At 34.5% G+C, this 8,960-nt stretch overlaps 1 protein-coding gene across 1 annotated transcript in view; it reads right to left on the bottom strand.

Moving 5' to 3' along the window:
• The window catches only part of Delta (delta), a 41,158-nt gene extending 32,419 nt beyond the window's left edge, over nucleotides 1–8,739 (bottom strand). The window contains exon 1 of the mRNA XM_065224326.1: nucleotides 8,670–8,739. The gene's annotated coding sequence lies outside the window, so the exon portion shown is untranslated. The remainder of the gene's footprint in view (nucleotides 1–8,669) is intronic.
• Between the last annotated feature and the right edge of the window lie 221 nt (nucleotides 8,740–8,960).

Consider the following 8,960-nt stretch of genomic DNA (forward strand, 5'->3'; position numbering starts at 1 on the left):
TGAACTTACAAGAAACTTAAGATTCTGTGATATGATTTTTTTCTCGATGTTTGGACAAATAATAAAGCTATCGGGTGCAACAGATTTTTCGAATTTCTGGCCTTTGAAAAAATGTCGAGAGCTAGAAAATTTTACTAGACTATTTTTTGACATTTTAGGCTAGGAAAACATTCAAGATTTCGAAATAAAATAGCCAGAATATTGGGTCTCAAACTTTTTTCGAAACCTCTGACATTTTGTGATAGATCTATGACTAAAAATTGCAATGTAAAAAAAAATCAGAATTCTTATTTGATGATTCTTTATTCTAAAAATGCCTTTCAATGCATCAACACGAAATTTTTTTGTCCAGTTTTTTTCAAGATATCGTTTTCAATAGAACATTCTAGAAATAACATGTACAGATTCATGGTGAGGTTGCATTAAAAAATATCTTCATTTTCAAAATAAATTGAGGGTGGCACTCGTGCACAAAAATTTGATTTTTAAAATTTGAGCTTAAACAAACTACCCCTCCAAATTTAGTCCAAATCGAAAGAGGTCAGTTTCAGTTTTGGAATTTTTCTTAGTTACATGGGCCAAAAGTGAAATTGAAATGTATTTATATATTGTTAAAATTCAACAATACATCTCTTAGATGCGGAGCACTTGCTATAAAATGGCTGCATGAAGGTATAATTTCCTCAATCCTTGCCAAAAATGTAGAGATCAGTAAATCAAACTATTAGAAAATTCGTATTTTTTACTAAAAGATAAATGATTTTAAATTACTATTTAAAGATTTATCATTAAACGGTGTATGCAGGGTGTCCATTCAAATCAAATTTTTCAATTCCCGGTTTTCCCAACTTAAACTAAAAAGGCTACTACAAGCCAACGATGTGGCTGAACGAGAGGTGAATCTTATTTCCGACTTTAACCCTAATAAATTGTAGAATACATTAAACTTAAACATAACAATTACAATGACATCAAAATAGTACTTTCAAACTGTTCCTTATGAGTTCGAGCAAATGTTTTTGAATGACCCACCCGAACATACCAACTAGAAAAGATGGGAAATTCCGAAATTGTTTCAGTCTGCAACTTTACTTTCATTGATATAAGTGGCGGAAGGGATACAGTAAGCCTCCCTCTCCCATCTGATTACGCATGTTAGATTGAGAAAATAACACATCTGAACATACCAACACGGCAAGACGCGAAACACCGAAGTTATTCCAGTTAGAACCTTTACTTCCATTGATAATCCCCTCTCTAACTACGCTTATGATATTGAGTAAAAATTTTGAATCTGAAAAGAACTTATGTAAAAATGATACGCATCAATTAAAAAATAAATATCTCGAGAACGGTTTATTTGATCAGATAGGTATTTTCGGCGAAGTTGTGGGTAAGTGTTATTTCTTTCAAGAAAAAATAGGCACTGAAAAAAATAGTTTAATAGAGAAACAATAGGAAATAAAAAAATACTCAAAAGCATATTTTTTTAAACTATGGTTTTTTTCAGTAGTATAGATTAACGTGTGCCTACTGACAATGTGTTTTAGTTGGATAACTGGTAAACAACAAAGTTATAAATGATTGAAAATAGTAGCATTTTCCAAAATACTACCTACAGTTATTAATTATCTTTGAAATAGTGTAAATATTGAAACACATTAAATTTACAAAAAAAAAATTGATAATGCTTAGATTGCCCAATGTTGCTATTTTCGAGATATTTGTAGGATAAAATTTACTTATCGTATAATTTGGGCAATTTTCACCCTTTTGGAATATTATTCGTGTGTGTTAAGTCTTGAAAATATTTTTAACAAAAAGCCCAATTAATTTTCCTAAACCTTGCAGTTCACAGTTTTTTAATCAGGCGCACGAGTTTGTCGAAAGTCAAACCACTAAATGTTTGGTACCTAAGTATACAAGATACTATCTGATTCTACTACTACTACCTAACCGCTTGATATGAATACTTGTTTAAGGAACAAAAATCGATAGAGCTGCATTGACATATATCTTCAATCAATCACTAACAGTAAACAGCCTGAGTGTGAGTTTGAAGAAAAAATAAATAGTTCGAAGGACAGCGATTTAGTGCTAATCCAAAGTTTCATTTCTGTTAAGGTTCAATTTACTTTGATGCATTTTTTAAAAATTCCAAAGCAGTTTTTTTCTACGCATTATTTTAGATTGCAAAAAGCTCGCGTCATTTTGTGTAAAATATCAAAAGGAATCGAATAGTGCGAGCTTTTTGCAATCTAAAATAATGCGTCGGAGAAAACTGCTTTTGAAACTTTCCAAAAAGCATGAAAGTAAATTGAACCTTAAGGTAAGCTTGTTTTTTATTTTTTCCTTTGGTTTGTTTTTTCCGTCGATCTTGTTTTCCGTGCTGAGCACCAATGCTACCGACGTGCCAGGAAGGCAGCTCCCACACCTGGACCCTACCTATCGACCCATCGACTCATGAACCGGGGACCAACGGCTTTACTTCCCATCCGAAGGAAGGCGTGATCAGAGAAGTTATGCCTCAGAACATCCCGGCGGTGCCGACTGGGATTGAACCCAGGCCTGCTGGGGTGAGAGGTAATCACGCTTACCACTACACCACCGGCGCCCTTAAGGTAAGCTTGTTGTGCGATGTATGTTTAATACTGTTAGCGAACATATTTTTTTTTTCACCATTTACCAGTGCAAGGATATGGATATCCGATTCCGTATTCAACCGTTAAAAGAAGATACAAAGTGTACAACTAAGAATCGGAGAATTCTTACGGAAAGCATCAAAGCAGAACTTGAAAACGATTGGATATTCCGGGGCTACAGAGAATGTCATCTGTGGATCTTGCCTCCAACAATTTGATAGACGGGTTAAAAGGGGCAACCTGTTAACATCGAAATATTCAATCGCGGAATTTCTGGGATTCAAGTTTCACCTATTGATTTAAGAAAGTCAGACAATGTTTACTATCCTGAACAAAAGGTTGAGGCATCTTTTCCAACTAGAACCGCAGAAGGAGCAAACAAGTGTTATAGAGGATTTTGAAGAAGTTATTCTTGAATTGAAAGAAAAGTTTACTAAACCAGAGACCAAAAGGAGTGAAAAACTATAGATTTTACCTGTGTTGCCTAAGGCATGGACAATACAAAAAATAATGGATGAATTTAACACCACAAGGTACTTCGCAACAGCAGCTAAGGAATTGTTCCAAACTGAAGGGGTGCATTCAGTTTTTCGAGGACGACGAAACAAGTCGGGTGATGCCTAGACAGAAAGACTACGTAACAGTGAAAAAAAAAGATGGAAAACATAAAGCAATACAGAAAAGGTTAGTGATCACAACGCTTAAAGAAGCCTTGATTTAAGGAAATTAATAGTGAAGTAAAAATAGAAATTTCTTCATTTGCAAAGCTTCGACCTAAATACTGCAACTGTTCAGGATCACACAATTTTCGCGTTTGTACAAATCATGATTTTTTTTTTAAATCTTATAATACATTTTTTTGTTGTGATTACAGTGGCAGCATACACTTGCTTAAACTCTACACTGGACCCCTTTTCTTGATAAATGTTGCTTCTATGAGCCTCTCATTCAAATCAACACATAGACGTTCTTAGGCTATGGTGCCCGTTTGGTCACTGTTGTTTTTGTGTTGATCCAAATAGTTTTGATAATATAATTGCGCATTCTTGTTGTTGAAGCACACCATCGGCTTAGGGCTCTACGTGATTTAAAATTGTAAGCAGCAACAATATGTGTCAGTTGTGTGTATACTTCGTTGTGTATTGTTATTGTTTACGTTTATATATAGTCAATTGTTTTTGTATCTATTTGATTTGGAATTTAATTGCTGGTGCTATAGTATTTAAGAGAATACGATTTGTATGTTATAAAGTAATACGGTAATGCTCCGAGCAGGAATTATGCCTCTCGGTGGCAATAAAAAGTCAATTAAGTGTCCAACAGTGTTTCTTTGTTGTGCTCCTTTTCCATCCATCTCCAATTTGAAAGTCATAACGTAGGGCAACATCCTGGGCGAAACACTTGTTTTTTTTTTAACGGTTGATTATTGTCCCAGTCTTGTCTTAACTCCAACTTGTATTGTGTATTGTGTCAACTTGTGTCTATTGTCCTTCCCCATCTGTTTTTAAACTCGTTCTGTTACTCTGTCATGACTAATTTCATTGATATTTAAAAATAGTAATATCAATTATATGATAATATGGTAATTTCTACTAGGGGAAACGCTCCTATAGTTGCGGTACGTTAGAAGCGTTAGGTTCCTATAGTTGTGTATGGAGACGCAATACACAACTATAGGAACCTAACGCTTCTAACGTACCGCAACTATAGGAGCGTTTACCCTAATTAATGAATTATTGACAATTACTTCCCATGATCCTTGGCTCCACTATGATGTTAACTTACCACTTTTTGATTATTTATCAAATACCTCTCCGAGTATATAACTCACAGATGCCTTCCCAAGTAACAATTTTGGTTTTATGAGGGTTCAGTAGATCATGATTTGGACTTGTAGAATGCTGTAAAAACTCGATAAAACCTGCAATGTTACTTGGGTTGCTGATTTCTGGTCTCTAATGGAATGGTCCTGAATTTGTTTGATATCCTGTTCGAAGTAATTCTATTCCTTCTCCTTAGTCCATTGAAATCACGTTATTTCTTTAAGTTTCAGCTTGTACGTGTCTTTTTCATAAAGATAATGGGTTAAAAGGGAGTAAAGCATACATGAAAGTAGATTAGTATTAGTTGTACTAGATCCAAACAATAGAAAGAAGCATAGATAAATTAGTAGGAAAATAAAACTAATATATAACTAAAAGTGCAATGAATGAGTGTTAGTTCCTGGATCATTTTACTGCTTAGAATTATGTTGGTTTTGATCCGTATTCAGCCCTGCCGGTCCATCCAGCACTATTTGCAGCAATTGTGATTATATTATGCGACACTGCTACTACTACTATGTTAGATGATTGACTTGTCAATTTTCGTTAGAGAAGAATACTGTTTTCTAACGCAACGCAATGTTTCAATGAAGGTGTCTTTCAATAAACCATTCAATCAATTTGATTTTTGAAAAATTGCTCAAAGGGCTTAGCTGACACATCAGACCCTACGGAAAACTAAAGCACAACAATCCTAATTCTTATTACAAACCTATCAACATATTTAAAACATCTTTCCTAAAACTTCACTTATTCGCAAGCGCCTGACTGAAGATATGACTTTCGCTATTGACATTGCCTGTAATTTACAAATATACTAAATAGGAAGATTTATTATACAACTTCAAAGGCTAGTTGCCTCCCTAAGCGGACCCCCCGCGTCTTATCTCTTATGTTAATTGACTTTCTGAATTTTTTTTATTGAAGTTCATTTGATGATGTCTTATTTAATAAATAACTGAAATCTCTAATCTACCTACATAATCATAACCCATGCTTGTAAACTAAAATTTAACGCGTTTCAAATAATTTTGGCTTTCATTTTCATTTTGCAGAGTTTGCTGGGGCAATGGGAGCGCAAATCAATCCAAAGCCGAGGATAAAGGAAGGGTAATGGCTGAATAGTCAATGTGGACCACTTGAACGCCATGGGAAAACGAAATGATTGAAGAGGTAAATTTAGGGGGGTTTTGAGGAAATGACACACAGTACTAGATTTGTGCTGCAAAATGTAAAGAAACCGAAAATCCATCTCCCACTGATTCATCCTTTCACATATATACCAAATTGATAATTTAAAGCAACCATCAAAATAAACAGACAATATATAAAAAAGGTTAGGTGCCAGTTGCTTTAAAAGCTAGTTCCCTCGCTAGCAGACCCCCGCATCCTAACTCTTTTGTTAATCTACTTAATGTTATTAGGCTGTCTAAATTTTCTTATTTAAGTTCGTTTGATGATTATGATTATGAAATCTCTAATCTACCCAATCACCACCCAATCTACTATGTCGCACCACAAAAATACGTGTGGGTATGTCACAATAGAAACACGCCACAGTGGAAATCCCGAGCCATAGTTCAAAAATTTATATCAAATCAAAATGAAGCTAGTATAAGATTAGTTACAATACCATGTACAAAAATAGTGTTTAGCATTGTTCCCTGAGTAATACTTCAATGAAAACAACAATGAAAGCTTGTCACGCAAATAGAAGGAGCACTGTTGGGCACTTTCTGAAATATATCAATAGTATAATTCCCGTGCAAACCCAAATAAATCTATCTGCGTAAAAATAAATAAAATAAGAGTGATTTGCGGAAAAACCCGCCAGTATTGCACCCAACGTCAGTGCCTATACGTAAGCGTACAGGGACGCGGCTCTCAAACAAAGGAGTAACAAGTGTGATACTATCACTGCTAGACTAGATCTTTGGTTTTCTCATGCAGTGGTTCATCAGAGAGGGGAAGCTCAGTAATCCTCATGGCATGCTCATGACGCTATTCTGCCACGGAATGAGCCAACGATGTCGGACCTAAACCAACCGTCTTCAACGCTCCACTATGAAGCATAAGATTAGGCCCGCCCACAAACATCCAGGTTAAAAACTAGTCAAGGAGAGGGTTGATTTTTTAAATCTTATGATACATAGTTTAAAAAAGTACAGCATTTTGTATGACTTAAAGTCCTTGACTGATAGTTTAATAATTATGTGAACAAAATCAGCATATTGTTATCTTAGATGATGTGAGGATTGTCCAGACATTTTGTAAATTGAGGATTTTTTGTCACAGCAATTAGAAGAAAAAATGATTGATTAACTGTCCACTAACTACTAACCTGATAGATGTGATATTCAAACTATTGTAGAAGAGCCTGAAGATTTTGTTTCATATTTTGGTGAAAAATTAGTAAAGCAGTATCACGATTTCATTAAAACAGAACAATCCCAATTTTTAAAAACAACGAAAAATAATTTGCAAGTAGATAAACGTTTAGTGATTTGTGATTTTTCTGAAAATTACTCATTTGTACTGCAGGATGAAATACAATCTCATCATTGGAATGAACAACATCCATCTATTCATTATATACTATGAAGAAAACTCTCAACTACATTGGAGTCGCTTTTTACGCGGGGGATACATGCCGCGTATAAAAATACCGCGTGAATTTCGAAATCCGCGTAAAAAAAACCACGTGAACTCTGAAATCCGCGTAAAAAAAACCGTGTAAAAAACCGCAGTGTATTTAACAAATAACGTAACCGTGTAAATTCCTAAATCCGCGTAAATTTTGAAAACCGCATTAAAAAAACCACGTAAATTCCGAAATTTGCGATAAAAAAAACGTATGAAAAAAACGCGTAAAAAGAGACTCCAGTGTACTTCATTTCTGTTTTATCTCAGAAGAGTTGACGCATGATGCAGTAGCTGTTATGTTGTTTATTTCCAAAATGATAACTTTTTTACAGATCAGAGAAAATAGTAAAGAGAATTTATGTTATGTCCGATGAAGCTGTATCACAATATATAAAGCTTAAGAATGTCTCTAGTCTAAGTATGAAATTAAAGTGGAATGGCATTTCTGTGCGACGTCTTATGGAAAAGATCGTGTGACGCTATTAGAGGTACAATAAAACGTATAAACGTAACACGAGTAAGTTTAGCCAGAGAACGAGCACATCCAAATAAAAATGCTAAAGAACTTTATAACTGGGCAAATAACCGAAAGGGTATAACCCCGTAGATCACCTTTTTGTGGTACGTTACGGGATGTAAGATCTACCACCGATTCCTAGTCCTGACTACTTCAAACTAGGGAACAGGATTTTTCAGTAATCAAAGGAACATATCTTAGTCCTTGTTACGTTTTATGCCTTGGTGATAGTGACAAGACTCGGCTTTGTCCACCGAGAATGATCTTGAAACAAGGAAATATAAGTAAGTTAGTCTTCATCTATGTGATTCCTAATCTTCTATTCTTTGTTCCCTAGTTTGAAGTGGTTAAGACTAGGGTTCTGATGGATGTTCATTATCGGGTCTTTGTTTAATTTTGTTGCTAAGGAATCCAATTTTGACTGACAAAGGGTCGCGCCTTTGGAGGATGTTCCAACACTCCGAAGGTGATAAAGAGCGCATATTTTTTTCTAGAAAGGTACTATACTTACCCACAACTTCGGCCAAGACACCATTTTGATCAAATAAACCATTCTCGAGATATGTATTTTTGAATTGATGCGTATCATTTTTACATAAACCCTTTTCAAGAGTTAGTTTCGTACAAAACAAATGTACAAAATGCGTAAAAAGACATGTTGGGTAATAACAAACAACTGTGTAAAGTTTCGACTTAATCGTTAAAGGTTGATAAAAAAATCGCTCATATACAGCCATTCCATAACAAAACGATATAGTGGTTCAAAAATATATTTTTTTTTTCAAAAATTTATAACTTTTGAACCACTTTGGCCCGATTTCAAAGATCAAAATATCAAAATAAATAAAAGGTTATAAAAAAACCTAACGATATTTAAAAAAAAATACCTTGTATTGACAAACGTTGATTGTATTTGGTTTTTTTTATGGTTTTAATAATTTGTAGAGAGAGGGCGCAATATGTTTTCATATTTTTCCTTAAATTTTTTGGATTTTATACACAACATATAAAACAAATTGTAATCATAATAATTCAAATACATACATGCATTCGTTGGGCTTGTTACAGTGACCGTGTTGTTCATCACATCCAGGAGTGCAGCGGGCTGAAATACAAAAATAATGGAAAATAGCTTGATTAGCTAATGTTTTAAAGGTTATTTTAAACTACATATGGAGTACGTGTATTCATGGTGGAGTTATTTATTAGCATTGAGAATGTGTGTAATAACATTTACAAATTGGGTCGAGACGAGACCCTGGCAACTTCAAGACCACATTTATACTGGTGCTTGTTTTGTGACCACTGTACAACCCATGTGTGTGTGTGTGTGTG

This window comes from Ochlerotatus camptorhynchus, unplaced genomic scaffold, assembly GCF_037179485.1.
Source record: "Ochlerotatus camptorhynchus isolate MF236.1 unplaced genomic scaffold, CSIRO-AGI_Acam_v1.1 ptg000210l, whole genome shotgun sequence".
Lineage (NCBI taxonomy): Eukaryota > Metazoa > Arthropoda > Insecta > Diptera > Culicidae > Ochlerotatus > Ochlerotatus camptorhynchus.